Source organism: Semicossyphus pulcher, unplaced genomic scaffold (genome assembly GCF_022749685.1).
Source record: "Semicossyphus pulcher isolate SPU_LCO1_2020_fin unplaced genomic scaffold, fSemPul1.0.p SCAF_15, whole genome shotgun sequence".
NCBI classification, from domain to species: Eukaryota; Metazoa; Chordata; class Actinopteri; order Labriformes; family Labridae; genus Semicossyphus; species Semicossyphus pulcher.
The window spans coordinates 13,532,163-13,555,507 of record NW_027211659.1 but is presented as its reverse complement, the minus strand read 5'-3'; positions in this window follow the sequence as shown (position 1 = coordinate 13,555,507).

Sequence of the window (23,345 nt, the reverse complement as noted above, 5' to 3'; positions counted from 1 at the left end):
CACCCCGACCATTCTGCCCTTTTAGTGGCTTATTTTCTTCTTCTGTTGAATCAGGATGTATTGACTGTGGAGCATTTTTGCATCAGATCATATCACAGCATTTCCCAGTTTTTATGGTCTTGCATCCCACAATCCTCTGCCCTAATGCACCGTGAGTGGCAGCGGGGGGAAACGACTCAACAGTGGTTTGGCTTTTCCCATCAGGATGTTATGATTCATATATACATTGAGAATATGCTCCGGTTGTTGTAGTGCTTGTTTGATGATGCTGCTCAGCTGTAGACTGTGCTGTATTTTCAAAGTAAAAGCTCAGAATCTCGTTAAAGGCTGCAGCTCGTGCATCTATCATTGAAATATACAGTTTACGATCAGATAGGAGGAACGAAAAGCAGCAAATCCTCCCAATCGAGTGGGAAGATTGTAACATAAGCTTGAAAAAGGGCTAATAATTGATGATCAAAATGGTTGCTTCATTTTTAAACAGAAATTGATTAACCATTCCTTTCTGCCTCAATAACTGATTGTAAACGCTTTACTGTTAGACTCTCGTATTAATATTGAATAAAGCTTTAATTAGCGCAGTGTAGCAGCAGCGTTATCAGTCATCAGAGACATGTAGAGAAGTACTTATATTGATGATCAGATAGTCAGCTGCTGTACAAAGAGATAAAGCAGTGAGAAGGCCTCAAAGACTCTTTATAATTTGTACACTTTTATTCTGAAATATTGGGTATGGATAAATTCAGAAGCATATTTCACTTATAGAAACTCTGACAGAAAATTAGATGTCGGAGGAAGTATTGATGTAAAAACGTGAAGGTCGTCGGGTCAGGCTGATCTGAGGCTGGCTGAAGGAGGCGGTGTGGGGGGGTAGAAAGAGAACGGAGAGGTTTGTGTGTACAGGATCAAGGGACGAGAGGGAAGAAGGAGAAGATGTGTTAGGCAGAGTTTGAGGTGTGGCCCTGCTGCTGACACATATAGCAAAGTTAGTTCTCACACTGAGCAGCATCTTAAGAGCTTCCCCTCCTGGAAAAATAACAAAAAACTGTTTCAGAAGCGATGATTAGACCTCTTTCGCCTCGAATAATCAAATGGCGTGTGTTGAAGAACCCCCCCATGCCACTACAGCCTTTGTACCAATTACCCATTCACACAGCCTACTCAAACAGGCTTTCCAGTAAGGAGGCATTTACAGTTTTGCTATCTTAATTACATTAGATTTGATTAAGTTTCCCTTAATTGTGAAATAATGATATATTACATTACATACAAATGCGTGTGTGTTATTTACTCCAGGGATGCAGCAGTGAATGCAACATTTCTGCGCCATTTTCACCAAATTATTGAGAAAAGCAACAATTTGTGGGCTCTTAGATCTAAATATAAAACGTAAAGGGCCTCCTTTATGACGAAAAGCATTCAAGTCTTGTTATTGTGTGTGGGTGTGTGTGTGTGTGTGCATCTTAATATGTTCCCAGCTTTAATCATGATGATCCTCCTACATGCGTACTGTAATTACTTTTTGTATTAAATCTTGTAACGACACTCTGGAGCACTGTCTCTGCCTTTTCTGATTATTATTCATGAGATTTTTCTCACTTAGGAGAATGTGGTTAAAACGCTCTAAAACATGCCACTGATTAAGTAAACTACAATTTGATATGCAATTCTGTGTGCCCATTCCTCTGATTACATTTGGTCTTATTGGCCTTTGCTTTGTTGTGTAGTCCTGCTAAAATAGGTTTATTGTGAACAGACAGATTCTATATCCATCTCTTTTGCTGCTTTTTAATGCACATGATCATATTTGAAAGGGCTGTATATGATATATATTTATGCATACGGTACATTTGTGATGGCTTCTTAAGCCTACAACAATTATTGACACATTCATTCAAGAATGAATGTGAATAAACATCATCTCCACACAGAGACGTGTGCAGTGTTCCATCTGTTTCAGGGGGACAAATAGCGAAACTGCAGCAGTGTGTTTGACTGAGGCACGGAGGAACAACTCCAGCCCATGACCGCTTTTTGGCCACCTTATTAGAGGAATGAGTCTGAGCCGGGCGCCTGTTGAAGTTTGACTTGATTTCCCCCGTGACCTGCAGACCAAACCATTTTTTATTGCCGTGACAGAAAGGGCCCCCGGAAAAGTTCTGCAGGAGACATGACACAAGTAACACTGCTGATGCAGACAGTGTGGCTCATTTTATAAGCAGCATTTTGTCTACACACAGACTGTGAACTGGAAGTGGACGTAGCCAACGTGGCTTCATCTATTGGTATGTGGATGACTGTTTTGAAGCCTTAGGTTTGCAGTTTAATCTGTTGTCATATTGGGTTCGTTTTTTGGAGCGTAAAAGGACCATGTTCAGACACCGTGGTGACGCCAGAGATTAGCGAGGAGTTGGAAAACACTGTTATCAAAGTTAAAGTCAGTGCTCAAGGAAAATTAATTAGCTGGCTAGATTTTTAACTAAAAAAATGATTCTACTGGGGTGATAGGAGATCAGAATTGTTTATTTATTAGACTATAAAAGCTTAGAGAGCTTATTGAATGCTAGCTCACAAAAATGTTTTGTGTGGTTGAGGGAAAGGCAGGTGAACGAAATGAACCAAGTTAGCGTGACTCATGAGTCTTCTCATCGCTACAGCCAGACATCCTCTCTAAGATAAAAAGCCAACAATTCTACCCCACCTTCATGGACAGCCAGAGTTGAAATTAAATAAATTCTCAAAAAGGCACCAACACTACAAAAACGATCGAGCTGTCAAGTTCAGCAAGTGGAATTAGCTGTGGTGACACCTAGTAGGACAACCAGCTGTCACTCAAAGCAGTCACGCCCCTAATTAAGCATAACTTTAAGCCTAAATATAACTGAAATAGAACTGCAGTTTTGGCACTTCCCATTGACTTGGTTTTTCAGGCCCAGAGGTTGTCGCATGGTTCTGTAGAAAGATAACAGACAATAGCTGTGTCTCATTTCAGGTCTGCATCCTTTTCAGGAGGGGCGCTGTTGTAGTTCCCTGAGCCAATCACAGTGTATAGGTGAGTGTGGGAGTGGTTCAAATTAGCAGCTGGGCCCCATTCAGACCAGCGAACATGACCAAAGAGCGATGCAGAGCTGGCCTTCTCTCTGTAGTTGGACAGATCACTGCCTCAACCGGGTAGGACAAGCTAACCAGCGGTTAGCATGCTAGCGCAAAGGTAGCCGGCGGGTTGGCATGCTAGCGCAAAGGTAACTGTGATGCTATCAGTGTTAGCTCAGCAGGGTGGACATGTTCTCGCACGAGAGAGTGAGAGTGAGCTTCTAGTGATGAAGAGCCCAGGAGGACGGGCCCAGTTTGAATGTGTTGAAAAATACTACTTATTATACCTTTAAGGCCCCTTTTATTATCTTTAATACTTAGCTAGCTAGCTACTCGATTGACTTGAAACCAAAAACATTTACATTTAAAAGTGTATACCTCAGCTTTTTAAGGGTGCGCCATCTTGTTTAAGTTGGCGCCCAATGAATCTCGGGATACATCGGGTGTACCTGATGGATCCTTCTTCGCCCCCGACTAAAGGAGGACACTTCTGTCGGCCTTCAAATACGTCCTTCGAAGGTTGCAGCCCCTGAATTGGGACACATATTATTTTGTATCATTCTTAGAGACTAAACAGACTTAATCATCTGAATCTTCCTGCAAGCAGCAAATCAGATAATATGCAGCTCTTTTATCTTATTTAACTGTAATTTTCTAACAGTCACAGTTAAGCCAACAGAGAGCACTTAGTGAATATGCCTGAGTACAATTAGATTTCTATAGAATTAATGAATACATTTGTGATTGACTCCTCACATAGAAAACAATATAATAATTTAGGATTATACTTAATACTAATTATAAAACCACTATAACTTTTAGAATTATAATGATTTCAGAGGGAGTCAATCAATGGTAATGATTTTCCACTTTGCATCTGCTGCTATTTTTGGCTCAAAGGATTTGCTTGCGGATGTTTCCAGTGGAGGTGGCGCAGCAAGACTCTCTGTATTCTCCTATAACAGAGCTGTGTTGTAATCCTTTGACATGTATGCTCTCCAGCTGATGGTCCGTCTCAGTCAGCTGAGCAACTTCATCGTCTTTAACAGACTCCGGGCTCAGCCCAAATCTGATTTATTTCCCTCACGCTGCTACGCTTCTGAACGCCTCCAAAACAGACTTGTACATTCTGAGGTAACAAATTGCTCTCTTTGGAGGAAATTGGGCCAATGCAAAAAAATATCAGTGCAAAAGTTTTCTCCACATCCAAACCAAATAAAAGGAATCAGGCTGTTTGTAGACATGAGTTCTGTGCGTGAATTTAATGTGACACAAACAGATGTCAAGAATTGAAAGAGCATCAGCATTAGAGGTGAATAGTTTTCTTTGAATGTGATCCATGGTTTTGCAGAATCATCCGATTGGCAGTTCTTTTCTTGCAGTTGGGTCTGTCTTATATAGATGCATATTTGTGTTGTCCTGTATAAGTCCAATGTTAACAAATGATTGATCTATAATTACAAGAGGCTGCTGTTATTTATCGAGCTAAAGAGGCAAAACTGTTACCTGATGTATGTGATTTGTTAAGTCATGGAGTGAATTATTACTCCGTTCGCCAGCAGAAAGTAGTCCCTCAGGACCTCAGCCCCCTTATTTACACTCCCACTGAAGTCTGACTGCTGTGGACACTTTCAGGCCTCACACTGTACTCAGCTGAATATGAAACACTAGGGTAGTGCAGTAGTGTGCAAATGAGCCATTTTCACACACCGGCGCTGCTCATTGTGTTTTCCAAAGTGTGTCTGAATCTCACTGGGTTTTGTAAAGCCTGGTTCAATTTAAAGAGCTGTAAAATCAACTGTTTTGTACGCATATGAATGATCACCAGTTTTGTCTAAACACAGTTAATAACTGAGTGAAATGGCACATGCTGGCTTGTGCCAGATTCTGAAATGTGAGGATATACTAAAATACACTTAAAGTCACATAACCAAGACAGTTTCCACCTGAATGACGTTTAATTGGCTACATTTTAGTATTCTGAGAGTTGAAGGAACTGCATTTCAAACACACATTCATGAAATGAAATAGAAATCATCGATGCCCTTTTCTCTATTGTCAAAGCTTTGTGCGATTCGCCTCAAGGCGAGAGCAAAAAGGGGAAATTACATATAATTATTATTTTGATAAGTCGGAGACAAGGCGAGCTGTGCTTGCATAACAGAATATGGGGCTTCACACAGGAAACAGCAGTTTAAGTTTAACCTATAGATACTACTTTTTGCTGCTGTTATTTGGATATACGCTCACCGTCCACTTCATTAGGTACACCTGTACAATCTAATGTAGTTCAATACAACAGCACTGCCATGGATTCTGCTTTTTGGAAGTTTTTGTTGACTTTTGTTTTGTTGAGAGTCTGAAGTGTGTAAATTAAATGATGTTTATTACTGAGGCCATAGTTAAAGGTGCTGTTGTGCTGAACTCAATTATATTGAGATGTGTCTCTAATTTTTTGTCCTCCCTATTTACATACATGAGGTACACTGATGATACACTTGATGCTGAAGTATCATTGAATTAACACCTCTATGACAGCTTAGAAAAAAGCCTGTACATTACAGGCAACAGAAAAGCAAATGTTATGGCTGAGCTGGTGTGTTGGATTACATTAGATTTTTCAGGTGTACCTAATGAAGTGGCTGGTGAGTGTAAGGCTGCAGTGCTGACCTGTGTTATTGACAGCTACATTAGCACCTGCAGGTATGTACTGTAGACAATGTGCACCAAGATATTATAACATTTGACCTTTTTTTATTTCTTTAACATAAAGGGTTAAAAAAAGTGTGAAAAATCAAAGGTGCTTCTATTTTATAGAGACAATAATATAACAGGTGTACTGTAAATGGTTTGAACTTGGTTAATGGGCAGTGAGGTTTTTATTGGCGACACAATACAGGACTGACGCATGAACAGAATGTGTCAGGCTCTCATGCATAATGCAGACACACTTGTATAAACAAAAACAGCAACTGGTATAAAGACAGCACAGACACAGCAGAACATGCTACGCTAGTTAGCATATCATAGTTTACTTATGTACAAGCACAAGTATGTTAGATAAAATGATCCATTTGTAGGATCCCATCATGCTCTGTGAGTTCAAAGAGACAAAGATCTGTTTTCCTTGGCCTCACGTCAAGGGCGTTTGTGTCTTCAAAACACGCATTTGCATTGAAAAAGAGAGAGCTGGTGCCTTGCCTGTATCCATATTTATAGCTGATGTCATGCCGACAAAGGAAAGCTGCCCGTAAACTAGAGTCTGTCAGGGAGAGAATGAGAGAAGTCTGCTTGTAGTAAAAAGCTGATTCAATTAGTTGTGTTTATGTGCGTCAGTGTGCCGTGTGATTCAGTCTTTATAACGACGTTAGTGTCAAGATTATAAAGCCTCAGTGTTGCGCCTGAGAGTCCCTTTCACTTGATCTAGGGCAGCGATCACAGAAAATATGATGCGATTCCTTAGATTTCAGTGCTATTCCTCTCTGCTGGGGCACGGAGACGGGACAGCCTGTGAAGGTGACACTGTACCAGCACCCTGCACAAAGCACCGCATCGCCTGGAATTGATATTCCTCAAAATCCCCAGCCAATTACTGAAGAGGGGCCTCGCTGGTGCCTGCAGAAAATGTTTGAGGCACAGCTCAGGAGGATGGCGAGTACTTCAGTCCTGCAACATACAGTGTGATGTGCTTTAAACAGAACTTTCATTCTGATTTGTTTCTTGAGTGTCCTGAAACTGTGTGTCCTAAAGCTGGAGCTGCTACTAGCATGGCTGCATGTAAAGAGCTTTTTAGTTGAGACTTGGGTTTAATAGAAACATTTTAGCCTAAGGAATTGAAAAAAACCCAACCATTAGATCATTCCCCAGAGCAATCCTGCAGCACTTTTCATCTGTTATTCTGGTGCGCCTGCAGAGAGCTCTAGGGAATTTGGTTTTGTACTTCTTTTGCTTTTACTTTATAAAAACGTGTTCACCTTATCAACTTAGTTGTAGATCAGAACCCGTGGGCCAAATTAGGCCTTTTAACAACCTCAATACAGCTCTTTCATCATTTAAAAGACTTTAAAAATTATACATTATCTGAATTTCTTCCTATAAGAGAGATAAGAGAGAAGAGAGTATGTTCCCACTATTGTACTGGATCTTAAAAGAGCCAACAAGTTTAAATCAATATACAGACTATAATACAACAGTTACCTCCGACCTAGTAATCTGATTGGATAAGAGGCATTCCATGAGTTCTGATCATAGACTGAATAAAAAAATGGACGACATGACAGCTCCATGAGGCCAAATCATTTGGAGCGCCCCCTGCTGACTGGCTGCAGTATAGGTCATAAAGCCCGCCTCCTCCATGTTAACAGATGGGACATGAGTCAAACTACAAAATCAAAATACAGGCCAAATACATGTTTCTCAAACATTAGTTATTTGATGCTGTAAAAATTATGATTAACAGCTCTGTTGACAAATCTGGCTCCTGCAGCCGATCTGTTCCAGATTAGCAGAGTGGAGCACGAACAGCGAGAGGAATCATAACTAAAACAATAACTACAGTCATTGAAGTTTCCATATCTGTGAACGTCTGCTTCAGACCAACACAAGAAGCTGTTCTGCTGTTAAATACGTTAAGTGTGTGTTTTGGTTAATGGAAGTGGCTATGGCGGCTCCACCCACTGATCTCTACTGCGCAGCACTGGCTCCAAATGACGTCACCATAACAAGATGGCAGCGCCCATCACTGGGGGTATTTTGGCTTCAATTTTTTACAATGAGAGCTGATGGAGACGCATCGTCCATCTTTATATACACATTGACATTGTCTTCATTCTTTTGTAGAGAACAACATCACTGGGACTTTTCACTCTGTGTATCACTCCGCCTCAGCCAGGTGTTCTGAATACTGTTAAATAATATTACAGCTGACCGTGTATGCCTACATTGATCAAACTGGTACCTCTGAATCACAGCAGACTCTTATTTCACTGGTTGATGATAAATTAGCACATACAGATAAATGTACATGATAAAAAACAGCTGATCTGTGGTGACCTGCAGACACAGAGTGCAGGAGAATGTTTGACCTGCGGCCTCGTGCCTACAACCGAAACACAGCTATGATGATATTCAGTACATCACTCCCTCTCGTGTGACTTTGCTTGATATCATTTTTTGTTTCATTATAAAAAGATGACCAGTTTTTTACTGAGCTAATAAGCAAATGTATTAGTAATATCAGTTGTTAGGCCTAGAAATATAGAAATGTTTTATTTTTAAAGTTTTAGCCCAGGCTGTTTAAGCACTAAATTAAAAAAACAGTGTGTTAAATGCCAAATTATGCCTACTTAATTTCCTGCATTAAAACTGTCCATTTTTAACTCATTTAAATACAAATGTTCACAGGTCAAAGGTTAGCAAATACAAAGCCCCTTGGCCCCTCACTTTTCAGCCTTTCTTAAAAAGTAAATGAATATGACAGTTGCAGATGATCCTAATTGTTTCAATTCAATGACACCCTCAGCAGGACAACCTACTATTCAGGATGTATTCTCCATCAGAGGAGAGAAACTCAATTGCTGAGTATAACAGGATGGAAGTCCTCTGGTCCCAGTGAAAGAGGAAATGGTTCTCCAGTTAGACACGCCTAATGAGCAAACATAATTTGTAGGGTGTGTTCAGAATTGTACTGTCATGTCTGAGAGATATTATGTATCCTCTCTGTTGTTCCCTGAAGCTCCAGGGTGAAAGAGGAATTGAACTAAACCAAACCATTTGATACAATCGTGCGTATTTGCTTCTCGCTGTGTATTCATCAGTCAGGCAGTAATTGTATCAATCCATTATTACAAAGAAGCACAAAAGCACTGAGGAAGATTTCAAGAGATGATGGAGGCAGAGAAGAATAATGCACATGGTTTCATTGGTCCATTTGCAGTTATATGAGAACATGATTTAATACTTGTCTTAAAGGCGATTGAAAGTTGAATCGGGTAATATTTGCCGTGGCTTTGTGGAAGACTGTGAGACAGAGGGACTTATTCTAGCTAAAGGGGACTCTGAAAATATCCTTTGTAAACAGGATATTTTTTCAGTCAAATCTGGCTTTGCAGATATTCAGGGGCACGATTGTCGTACCACCTCCAGGTGTTACAGAAAGCCGTTCCTACAGGCCAGTCAATTACTGCAGACAGCAGGAAAATAAGTTTGACAGATCAAAGAAGAACGCATTTACATATCCAGCACATTAAAGTGTAATGCATAAAACATGCACATGTCTAAGACCACTGGAGGAAATGATGCTAAAAGCTATATGACAGGAAGAACACTGACAAAACTAAAGTCAAACAAATGTCATGGACACATAGCACATAAGATTTCTTCCGTATTTATCTGTACACCAACAGGATTCCTTCATAAGACTTACTACTTTTGAGATAATTGTGCAGGTAAAAGCATACATATGACTTTTTGAACCTTTTTATAATACAGACGAAGAACAATAATGATATTGCAATTCAGAATGTCTCTCCAGTCAATGCTGACTAATCAATGACAAAACATTTGAAGATTTCCTTTCAGATCACGTTAATAACAGCATTTTTCTCAGATTATAGGATGTTATCAGATCAAACTATTGTTTGATTACCAACAAGATTCAAAGTCTCGGGTCTAAGAACAAAACAACAGCAAGACTCCAAAGAGCCAAAGGTGGACATTGAGCAAATCAGTATCTGTGTTGCAGTATCAGTATTCAGTATCTGTGTTGCAGTGTCAGTATTCAGTGGAGAGATTGTTCCAGGATGCATTTAGCCAAGCTTAGCCCACCTGGAACGGAGAGAAATAGCTAGCAGTAAGGAAACATACACCCTCCAACTGCTCCAAAGAAAGTTTGTCTATAAACGACATGTTTCTTGTGAGTTTGTAAGCTAGCAACCAAGACAAACAGGATGTAGTTAGCCTAATTCTGCCCACCACGAGTGGAAAGAAATTCTAACAGAGAGAAAAATATATCTTCCAACAGCTGTGAGCTATTAAGCTAGCAACCAAGGGAAACAGGATATTTAGCACTGGCTTAGCACTCTGGGAGCGAAGGAAATTGCTAAAAGAGAAAAATACACCTTCCAACAACTCCAAAGATAGTTTGTCAATCCTGTTTTGTGTCCTGTTAGCTAGGAAGCTAGCGATGAAGAAAACCGGATGTGTTTAGCCTAGCTTAGCACTCAGGGAGCAAACGTAACTGCTAGCAGAAAGATAACATACACCCTGCAACTGCTTCAAAGAAATTTGTCTAAAAGTTACATGCAACTTGTGAGCTAGTAAGCCAGCAACCAAGACAAACAAGATGTATAGCCTAATTTGGCCCACCATGAGCGAGAAATTGTAGCAGATAGAAAACCACATCTTTCAACAGCGCCATATAACAGGTTGTCCAAAAGTTAGAACTGTCTTGTGAGCTAGTAAGCTAGCAATGAAGGGAAACCGGATTTAGCCGCGCTTTGCACACTGGGAGCAGGGGAAACTGCTAGCAGAGAAAACTACATTTTCCAACAGCTCCAAAGATAGCTTGTCTAAAAATAGCATGTGTCTTGTGAGCTATTAAGCTAGCGATGAAGACTACTGGATGTGTTCACCCTAGCTTAGCACACTGAGAGCAAAGAGAACTTCTAGCAGAAAGATAAAATACATCCTCCAAAAGCTCCAAATAACAGGTTGCCCAAAATTACAACTGACTTATGAGCTAGTAAGCTAGCAACCAAGGGAAACAGGATTTAGCCTAGCTTAACCTAGCCTAGCACACTAGGAACAGAGGAAAGTGCTAGCAGAGAAAGATAAATGTTCAAAGAAAGTTTGTCTTAAAATGATATGTAACTTGTGAGCTAGTAAGCTAGCAACCAAGACATACAAGAATGACCTGGGTTAGAGGAGCAAGATTTGAGACTTTCTGAGGACAGGAATGATGACAAGGATGATGTGTTGCATAGTGTTAGCCCCTACATAGCTCGAGTGTGTAAGCTAACCACTTGTTAAAACACATTGGCTCTCAAACAAGGGCATTTTTTTTAACCATAAACTTCTCTTACTTGCAATAGTGTGTCAAGTCAGATTTACCAAACTATGTCATCTGTGCAAACATATCGTGTATTTCATCCTGATGGATGTCACATGTTCATGTAGAGGTGCCGTCTTACTTTATTATTGTGTGTTCATGCAGAAGATGATGACATGTAAACATATAAGCGTCTAAGATGCTGAAAGACTTGCTATTGAAATGCTATTAAAAAGACTTGTATAGCGTGGGGCCAGTGTAGTCTTCAAGGTCGAGACAATTCAAGTAGAAGAATTATTCCAGTGAGATGGTTTAATTGAAAAAGAGATTCGTAGCCATAATATTCTAACAGGGATTTCAAGTACTCCTCATGCCCCTGATGCCAGATAACTTATATTAATCTGAACCGCTCCCTGTGTGACTTTAAAATATTTTATGTAAAAGACACAAGGTTAGTTTTTCCTTTTTTCCTATTTTTATGTTTTGATCCACATAACCAGCTTTCCCTTTGGTCGCAAACATAGAGGTCAGCAGGTCAATTTATTTGAACTCTGAGTGCACTCCACAGTGGAATACAAATTACCCTTCTTTACACAATGTTATTCGTTCATATGTTGTCCAAACCCTGCACCATTTGGATAATTATCTTAGTTGCAAATTACAATGATAACTAAAACAAGCAGCGGAAACACTGAGTGCATGATTTAGTGGGAGGCTGCAATACTCTTCTGACCATTTCTCCCCATTATCTCAATTACTCCAAATGGAAAAATGAATGATTACTTTACTACATATCCTGTCCTGTCTACTGTAGTTCCTGTTTGTTTGCTCTGCTTTTGCTAAGTGTGTTTTTGAGAAGAAGGGGAAGCTGAAAATTGATTTTCGGTACATGTGATACATCAAATGGTGCCCAGTAACCATGTAGACACTAATGTATATGGTGGTCAATCTGTATGTCTATTTCTGTGACTGAATTTGATCTGTAGGATGCAAGACACTCAAATTACATCACTTTCTACCAACCATTACAGTATTAAATGTTAATATACTGCATGTACTGTATGCCTGCAGTTTTGTTCTGTCTTTTGATAAAAATAGCGCTCATGGAAGCTGCTATTTTTATACAGCATATACGCACTAATAACAGTCATGGAATAATGATTTGGGTTACTTTCTACTCCGTCATACCAAGGGGCCACTTTAAATATGTGTTTGCCTGTAATGAGCACAGCTTGAGGGATTATGTGGTGTAAAAGAAAACTGCATTTACCTGCAGCGCTCTCATTAGCCTGGCCCTGTCTACCCAGAAGGAGTCATATTGTGTGATGCAAGTCATGACACGATCACCTGCTTGAGGTCAATGAGCCGCGTTACAAGATAATGGACGTCCAGAGGAAGAAAAGTAGTGAGAAAATTGAAGACTTAGTTGGGTTGACAGTTAAATTAATAGATACATTTTTGCACTTAAACAGTGGTTCGAAAGGTGTGGGTCATGGCCCTATGGTGTCCCTCAAGGTACTAGTGTTGGGCCACAAGAAATCTACTATGCATTTGTTACTGTTTAGTGTTTACACATATTTCGTTGCATAAAAAAATGTTTTTGTTGTTGGCCCACTTTTACGGAGAACTTTTCTGCTTCATTTTAGTCCTAGATGTTGATCAGGATGGGTGGGCTGCAGAATACTGCTAATATTTGCAGTCTTTTACAGGTTTGGGAATGGCTGCACTTATAAACCAAATATAATGCTATGCTATGTTCTTTATAATTATAAGCAGTCAAGAAAAGTAGTGTGGCAACAAAATGTGACAATGAATTTACCTTAATTACAGTGTATTTTCTAGTCTATCATTTATAACAGCATGGTGCGCCGCTGTATTTTCTGATGCGTAACATTAGCATGTCAAAGCACTTTCCATCACTTTGAAGAGAAACAAAATGAGCAGGGTGTACATGCATAATGTTCCACATTGTTTCATACCATCTTTTCTTGTTCACGTCCTCTCACTAATGATGTCTGACAGGGACAGGTTGAGAGATAAAGGTTAATCACTCTGTGTCCAAGTGCTCAAAGGCCCAAATCCTTCTTGCAGTGTCGTCCTTTTGTATTCCCGGAGAGTAACCGCGGCTCCTCGTTTCCCTCCGTAATTGCTTTGTAGAAGGGCAATGTTTCAGGACAAAATAAAGATAGAGTGTGTTTTTTTCATGTGTTTGTAATGGCCTCAGCGTCAGAGGTTTCTGCTCTCAAGGATGTCAAGTTATCTGCATACCATTAAGTCAGTTTAACGAGGACTGCAACTGCTGACTATTAATATTATTATGAGTGGGATGCTTTGCATTTTTTCCATGATACACCAATTAATAATAGCTATAAAATGTCACAAAAACTGCCCATTATATGCCAGCAAATCTGAAAGTGGTGTTTTTGTCTTGTTAGGCCATCTATCTTAAAAAAAAGAAGTATTAACTTAATATGGGCCAGGTAATCAAACATGACTGCAAAATAGCCATCAGTTGATTGATTATTCGCACAAATAAAGTTATTCTGCCAAACCTGTAGAAGAACTGAGATTGGAAAAAGTATGCGAACCATTTGGTGCTTTGATGGGAAAAGTATTGAAAATCATGCTGTGAACTGCAATGGGGTTTTTTTTAATACTTTTTCCAAAATGAACATATGAAATGGTACAGACACTCAATACATCTCTCTAAAGGTTTTATGCTGACTATTTTGAGTTTGTGAGAAGTTAAATTTAAATTATTCGTCCTTTAACAGAATATTCCTGCAATCCATCATATACACACACGAAACTCCAAACATTTATAAAATAAGTTTCAACTGCTCACATTTCAGTTTTTGATGTTCAACCAATAAGCCCTCTGTTTGATTTATTACTATCATATTAAGTCTGAGCTCCTTTGTTATATTAGATGTAGAAACAACATCACACACTGAGGGAGAGGTGGAAATCAAAAATCACTTTGCTTATTTGAATTAATTTTTACCGTTTAGTCCAATGATTTGTAGTCAGTGAATATGTAGTCTGTTCACATATTTCCTTTAGATTACAGGAGGGTTTCTGTTTAAGTTCCCTTCATAATGTCCGTCGGTAAGTGAACGTGACACAGTTTACAGCCAGGGCAGTATTTTCAACAGTAAGTGAATGCATCGCTGTTCAAAGACACTTCTATAGTTGTGTTTGTAAGTGAACACATCACAGGTACTTCAGTAGGTACAACAACATTAAGTGAAGGCATCACCTTTTATAGGACCTGATGTGCAACAACAGTCAGTGGAGGCATCACCGTTCATAGGACCTTTAGTATCAGAGTTTATAGTTTCCTACTCAGAGTCTAAAGTTTTGATTATTGTTGTATATTATTGCTTTCTTTTAAACCGGGATCTGGGTACCTAATTTTGTTTCCTTTCATCTACAACCATGTTAAGGAACGATAATAAGGGCCTGTGTCCACTAACAGCGTTTTTTTTGCGCTGGCAGCGTCCTTGACCTCAATTTGAGAGCGCTTCTTAATGCCGCTTACTGTTGCTTGGTTACAAAAGCTGCCTAGTGGCACTCCCTTGGTCGTGACCGTTACACTATTTAATATTGCTCTGTGTAAGCTTCACATATGCTTTTATTCAAGGAAACTTAAAAAGGAAAAGATAACGTAAAAACAATGAAAATAAATTGTGTCCCGGCGTTAGCAGCAGCTCTACACCTGGAAATTGTAACCTTGAAAAAACTGGGTGTCTGGGTGCATGAGATAAACCTTGTGAGGAAAAGGCTGGGAGAATATCACAGCCAGGATTAGTTTGTTCTCCGCCGTTGTCGACAAAGTTGGTATCCGAAGTCCCGCCCCTTCTTGACTTTGATTGGTCGGTGAGAAAGAAGTGAAATTGACGAGAGTGGTGGTGTTCCAAAAGTTGAGCTATTGTCAACTGAGAACGTTATGAGCCGGCAACAAAATACAGTTGACGCCGAGGGTGTTGCTCTGAACTGCTTGGTTTTGTACAGAAAATAGATGGTGGTAGCGAATAAAACTCTGTTAGTGGACACAGGCCCTAAAAATCCTTGAATTATACTGTATAGGTACAACAACAGTAAGTGAATGCATCATCGTTTAAAGGAACTTCAGTACATAAAAAAAGTAATTAAATGTATCACAGTTCAAAGGCACTTCTCTACTTTCAGCAGTAAGTGAATGCAACAACCCAAGGCTGTTCCATCACTGGCTTTGATGAAACTTTGTAAAACTTTATTAAGGTGGTGATTTTTTAATGTTTTTCCCCCTGTAAATGTTTTGGTCTTTTTTTGTGCAGACTTTTTTCTTATCTTCCCAACCCAGTGCTAGATGTAGAGTACCCTGGCACCAACTTGTGATTTGGGCACAAACAACTAAAGTCGATTTAATGTGACTTGCTGCAGCTGTGCGGCACAGAGTGTGTTTGTGTGTCTCTGAGATCTGAGGCTCTCGGGACATTTTCTTTCTCGCAGGTTTGTTTTGAGTCTGCTTTTGTCTTGATTGCGCTTCGGCCTTGACGGAACACGTGAATACACATTCACCTGAAACATAAGCTGCTGTTTTGTATTCATATTCTTACTTCTGTTTTTTATGTGGCTGTTTGGAATAAAACATAATCTGAGATAAGAGAGAGATGGAGAAAGCATCCATTTACAACTGGAAAACAGACTTAGGGAAATTGCACCAGCATCGGTCTGATGTTGATGCTGAAAAGTGCCATCTTTATAAATCTCCATTTCACACATTGCAGCAAACACAGATGAGCCTTTAAATCCACACTATATTTCACTCTACATATAGAAATCTACACACATGATAACACTGCATCACTGTGTTTTAATTTACAAGATTTTGAAGATGTTCTGGTGTCCTTCCTGCAATCTGTCTCCTCACTGAGTTACAGTTGAACTGTCAGGACATAATTACAGACAGTAACTAAGATGAATCTACTTCTGTAATTACTCTGCAGTTCTATTTCACTCATCACTGACTGTCAGAACCAATTATTGTCTGCACAATGAGACACTTTTTTTAGACAATCTAGAGCTGCGCTTTAATGAAATCACTAATACGTACTTGTGTAATTATAATTTACTTAGGAAATCTTGTCAGCTCATATCTGAGAAATCTAAAATAGATTCAAAAATGTTTCAGATGAAGTCAGAAATTAAATGTAGACAAAAGTGTAAAATACATTTCTTATGGTAGGATATTATTATACATTTGAAGTCAGCTGTACGTCTGAAACACATTGCTAGAAGATCGATTAGTCAGGATGTGGCCTGTGACAGCTCCATCTGCCTGGTGATTGTTTTTGGCATGTTTAATAAAGCCTCTAACACAGTAAACCGAGCAATTTGCACAGATCCAATAAAAATGGAGCTAAAGACAATCAAACATGTGACAAGTAGTGATTTTGGCAGACGATAGATAAGAACATTTGTAGCTTCATTGTCTTTTCTTGTTTCGTCCTACATATGTAATCAAGCTTTGTATTTATAGGTCTGTCTGTCTGTCTGTCTGTCCGTTTATTCGTTAGTTTATTGAGATATTTATTTATTGTTGATACAGTTTCGTAACCCTCTGTTTCCTGCTGAAAATGTGTTGTCAAAATAAAAGTCTGACATTTTCGAAATACAATTTTTCTCCTCCTTACCAAGAGAAAGATGAGAAGATTGATACCACTCATCTATAGCTAGCTGTCTAGCTAGCTAGCTCTGTCTTAGAGCAACAGAATCTGCATGCTTACCGGGGATGTGTCATGAATTTTGAATATTCAGTCATTCATTTATAAAAAAAAATCGAAAAGTTAATGCGACTATTATCTCATCTTAAAAATATATTTTTTCCATTGTTTTTTTCTGGCACCTGGTTGTAATGCGCTACTACCACCAGACGGTTGCTGCAGCGCATCTGAAAGCTGTTTGCTAGCCGCCATTAAATAACAAGAGAAGAAGAAAACAGGTGCTGGTAAAACAGGTGTGGTGCTATTAGAACCGCAGAATATGCCCATCCCTAATGCTAAAGCTAAAGTTAGCAGAAGCTAGCTTGTTACGCAGTTGCACTGTTTCTTGGCCCGGAGAAGTGCTGTGGGGTCGCCAGACAAACCTAAACTGTCCATACACACCTCTGAATTCTCGAAGGATTAAACAAGATGTTGTTTGTTTCAATTTTCAAAAGCATTTTAACTCTTAAAATTAGAAGGTTATTAGGGACTTCTGTAAACAGTGGCTGTGACAGCGCTCGACGTGAAGCCAGAGCCGATTTAAAGTGAAACTAGTTGTCAAGAAAAACAGGAAGGAAGGAGTAAGGAAAGAGAGTAAGAAGAAGCCAGACTGCCCTTTTTTTATTGATAATAAAATTAATTGCTGTACAATACAATCTAGTGGCAAAGTTTGGGAATTTATAAAAACTTTTTTAATAGACACAAAACAGTGTAAATAAAGAACAATTCCATGCAGGCTGAAAACAATCTGTACCCACTTAGATTCAATATTTTTCAATATCTATCATATTCTGCTCTCTCCTCAACAACAACTGTCCACACTGTACCTCTTAAAAACTACAATACTACATAAAATTGACCAAATTCCCAGGAAATCTGAAAACAAATGTGCCATAAATAGACTATACATGACGGCAGATAACCTTAGAATTGTTAGTGACCCTGAATCACCCAGACTCAGTGAGCACGGCCTGACAGTGGAGACGCTGCACAGGAGGACAGATGATTGGATTGGTGGTAATACAACCGCACTTCCTGCGTACAATCCAAGTAAAGAAATAATGATATCAACTATAGAAACCTGCTGTTCTCAGAGCATCATTAGTAGTTCTGCTGGGGATTCAGGCAAGCACATCAAACATGTAGTTTCACACACAAATTGCAGTATGAAGGCAGATTCCCAAGATTTATATATTGTTATTTATACTTTTTTGATTGATATGATTTTGTTTGTTTTCATGTCTGCAGTAGTAGTTTTAGATTAACTACTGATATTTAATGCTTAAGGCTAACATTGTGTGTCTTTGCAGAGTCACTATGCCAGGTCTCAAAGTTTGGAAAGAGTACACACAGCAGCTTTTTATTATAATCAGTTGGATGGCCCTGAAATAATGCACCATATGCCCGGTCTCAGTGGCACAGTGTCTCCAGAGGATCTTAAATTCTCCGTGCTCAGTAGAAGTGATTTTTTCCTGTGGGTAACCTCAGATGTGCAGCCAAACTGCCAAATGGAAACAAATGGGAGCGTGTTGTTTCAAGCACAATCATGGTTTTAATTCCACTGGACAATCAACACAAAGCCATGCAGAGAAGCAAACAGTGTCCATGCAGGCTGTTTGAAAATTAAAAAGAAGTATGTTAGTGTGAATAGTTTTAGTTGGAAACACATTTAATTGTGACATTGTTAAAAGTCTGGGTCTGATTCTCTGCAACAAACCAGGACACAGCGGTGCACCTCTTATTTGCTCTTATTTGCACACAAACCAGCAGCATTTTCTTTCATCCCGACACAAAACAACATTTCTGTGTACCTGAAGCGTTGGCATTTGATGAATGGCAGGCTGCTGTTGTTGTGCTCTGCATGTTATTCCTCTTGGCAGTCGTTCTGTAGCCTCTCCCGTTTGAAAAGTATGAGACTCTCTCTGCCCTGCTGTGATGGATATAGATTTTCTCTGTTGAGTCAGATACCCATCACATCCACATTTCTGAACCTCTCACATATAGACATCTCAAAGATTTGTTTATGTGGAGGAAGATGTGCACACTGAAGGAATATTTGACATTTTGTGAAACATGCTTACCTGATTTCTCGCAGAGTTTAGATAGCTGCCACTCAAATGTCCATCAGTAAAATATGAAGCTATGGTGCATGAGTCAGTAAATTTAGCCGAGCATACGGGGGAAACAGCAGCTTGATTTTTTCCAAAGGTTAAAAATCAGCTGGAGAGAAACTCCACAGAACATGAAATGAAGATGTGATGGTTAGCTACTTTCTTTAGGTTGGACAGGGCAGTTTCCCACTGTGTCAAGTCTTTATGCTAAGTTAAGCTTACCTTCATATAAAGTTGTTACTCATCAGTGTCATATTTAAGAGGTAGACGATAAATGTTTTCAGCTAAAAGCCTCTGAAACAAAGACTGTACACTACATAGGCTGTTGAGCTTAGTGGTGTTAAGCAGAGGGCCAGATAAGAGCTGTTGGAGACCAAAACTGAGCTTAATGGCCCGTGTCCACTGACGCTGTTTTTTGCGCTGGCTGCGCCTATTTTCTATACAATACCAATGCAGTTCAGCGTTTTCAGCGCTCAGCGTCCTCAGTGCAAAAATGCCCTCAGCGTCAGCTTTTTTGTCGCAGCACTCTCAGTTGAAAATAGTTTAACTTTTTCCGCACTCGTCATTGTCACTTAACCCCCACCGACCAATCAAAATCAAGAAGGGGCGGGACTTCCGATATCAACTTTGTCAACAACAATGACGGAGGAGAAGCAGATCGTTTCGTTTTTTTCCAGGGTACAATTTCCAGGTGTAGAGCAGCTGCTAACGCCAGGACACGATTCCTTTCCTTACAGAGTGATTTAAAACAGACTTAACAGTCACTACCGAGTGAAGTGGAAGTGCAGACAACTTTCGCAACCTAACAATAGTAACAGCAGCGAGAAGCGCTCTGAAATTGAGGTTGTGGAGTTGTCAGCGCAAAAAGCGGCGTTAGTGGACACAGGCTCTAAAGAAAAGTGAATATTGGACATTTACCAGGTGGCCAGAAAAATTACTCTAAATGAATGCTTACATTGCTCAATGTCTCTTATATTTCCGATATTTTGCTAGCTATCATATCTGCTAGCACCGCACTTTTACTGTCGCTTTATTGTCAAAATAATTTACCTGAAACCAATTTTTGGGGGCTCATTGGTTCTGGTATCACGTCAATGCATTTTCAGGAGTACGCTGATACCAGAAACCAAATTTTGAGTAGTGTCACAGGCCCATACTGATATACAGATACCAATACCGATACTGGATACTGGTATTGGCATGGTCTGATGCAAATACCGGTATCTGTACTGATACGGGCCGATACTGATACCAATATCGGTGTCAATACCGATACAATGGGAGTTCTGTCAAAAAAAAGATTGTAATCAGAGCCTGTCACTGCCCCTGAGTGGCCAAAGTAATCAGTTATGCCGTTTTCTTTTTATGTTGAATGGATTCATTTTCAATCTTCTTTTGCCCAACCAGCAATTTATATCCCAAAGACTCTTCAATTACTAGAATAAATTACAATTAAAGCAGAAAATTCTTACATTTAACTAGTATGTGTAACATTTTTTCTCCAAAAATGCTAAATTAATAATCAAAATACTAGAAAAAAATACAACAAATATCCTTTAATTGACTAATCAATAAATCCAATATTTTTTGTCGCTCTACGTCATAATAACTACACTTTTATATGTATTTGTCATGCACATACTGAATGAGTGTTTTTCTCATTCACAGTACCTTGAAAGCAAACATTCACAGCCTTTTGCCTCTTGATGTGGCGCTGGTTCAAAGTATGCAGTCATCAAAAAAAGGGCATCCAGAGGTCGTACCCTTGGAGGCCTTTCACACAATTTAACGTTGATAGCATTTTGGAGCAGCTGTTGGCTCAGCACAAGAGCCTTTTTGTTTTTTTCTACACGATTCCACGTCCTTGGTGCCATTTACAGCAGCCAGAAATGTGGTATTATGGTAATTTAAATTCTCTATTTGCACACCACTTAGCAGACTGAGGCTCCCAGCCAAAATGACTTAGTGGAAGCATATATTATAACTCTGTGTGTGCGCTTTTGACTTCAAGTAAAATAACTACAATCCTTGAAAGACAAACATTATAGCAGCAGAAGGTTTAGACATTTATACAAATGCAAAATAGGTACAAGAATCACAAAGATCTGCGATTGTATTCTGTCTCTTTCCATTCGATTTGAAGGCCTTTGTGCACGATCTCTTCTTGATATTTCAGGTGGAAGAAAATAAAACACAACACAGGGATTTGGTGCAACATTTACCATGTCCTTCTCCACTTTCCCTTCCATTCATCATCTTAGGCTTCTGTGCTCATTGAACTGAACATGCGGCCTTGAACAACACTTCAGATGGAGCGAGCTTTCTCTCTGATGATGTTGACATGAATCACTTTGTCCCTGGATCACAGAGAATGAAGAGAGTATTGATTTTGCTTTATGTCATGTAGCTTGCTGTGTTTCTTTTTAAGATGGAGACAAACCGCATTTTATTGATAACAACAGAAATCTAAAATCAAGTGTGTTTTGTAATTTGTAAGGATAGAGCGTACTTGAGAACGAGTTCAAATGTTGGATGTCCATTATAATGTCTCTGCAGGGGTGCAGTGTGGACACACTGACAACTGCTTGAAGTAATTGTATTTCTGGGGCAGTGCTGGAATTAGCATCTGTCTCAGTACTGCAGCCATCGGCTTGTATAGCGGAGATTTATTTGTCAAGAACTCCTGAACAGCATTATTCATATGGTTTCAAAGAAACATTGAAAGTTGCTTTAGACAAGTGTACAATAGAGATTCCTTCCGAAACCGATACCTAGACTTGACCTATGACCCCTCTGATACTAGTGTGATTAAAAATATATACATAATATTGGTGGAAAAACACAGATTACTGACATTTTGCGTGCTATGACTAACATTACACTATCTGCTAGCACCAAGCAAACTGTTATTGTCACACAATAGTTTATCTTAAACCAGTCCACTTTCAGGGGCTCATTTGTTCTGCATTGCTAGGAGTACTCGCTGATGCCAGAAACCACATTTATCAGTATCAGAGGCCCATACCGATACCGATATTGGATACTGGTATTGGTATAAGCTGATACCAATACAGGTATCAGTACTAATACAACATTTTAGGCAGTGTTAGAGGCCCATATCGATATCTATACTGGATACTGGTATCGGTATGGGCCGATACCAAAACTAGGACTGGTCCTAATACCATATTTTAGGCAGTATTAGAGGCCCATACCGATACAGATCTCAATACTGGATACTGGTATCGGTATGGGCCAATACCAATACCGATATCAATACTAATACCACATTTGAGGCCGTATTAGAGGCCCATATCGATACTAGTATAAGTATGGGTCGATTCCAATACTGATATCGGTACTAATACCACATTTTAGGCAGTATCAGAGGCCCATACCGATGCAGATACCGATACTTGATACTTGTATCGTATGGGCTAATACTGGTATAGTATAATACTGGTATCCGTACCGATACAGGCTGATACTTAAACTGGTATTGATATCAGAACAAGTCCATGTTGAAAATTCATTGTTTTGTTTCTTTAACTTTGTTTGTTTTTGACAGATGTCATTGTAATACAAAGTAAGAAGAGTTTTATGTCTGCACTTATTTACTACTTGATTCATTTACTTACTAAACTGTTTGGGTTTTAAATCTTTCTGCTCAGATGACACTGACATGTTGCTTCAGAGCAGGCGAAACATTCTGGACACAGTTTTTCTAGATACTCTTGTCTACTTTTATCTTTTTATGTCCTCTACCTGGAATGGGAGCCCTGGAGCTGTACTGGATGTTTCCCATCATCCTTCCCCGTGCCCTGCTTTCTGCCCTGCTGAGTCTCTCAAATGGTTCTGCTGTTGGCTCTGATAATGCTTTCACAAACACACAGCCAAGTTACATGATGTGACAGATCAAAGATGCATAACATACATGTGTGAAATCATCTGTGCTGTGATGAAAAACAGGAATTCGGGGCCTGATTTTGTAATTTCATGTATTTAATGACTAATGGAGACAAAAGGTCCAAGTCGGCGACAAAGGGACTCTCGGCGGACGGCTGTAATTGTGTTTGCCTTACAGCTTTAACTGGGTCATAAATTATCCACAGCACTGTACTGATGAAAAGGAGGCTTGAAGCTAGAAGAAGTAGGTTTTACTACTGGGATTGGCAAAGGAAGCAGGCTATTCCTTCCGGTTCCCTGTGTTGACTCTGGATCACAACATATTGAATGTGAATGCATATTTCATGACAGAGCTTTGGGAGCGAGGGAGAGAGTGGGGAAGGGCAGGGGATCGAAGAGTACCTGTGCTTTGTCGAGTGGAACACACAGAGACAAACAGTG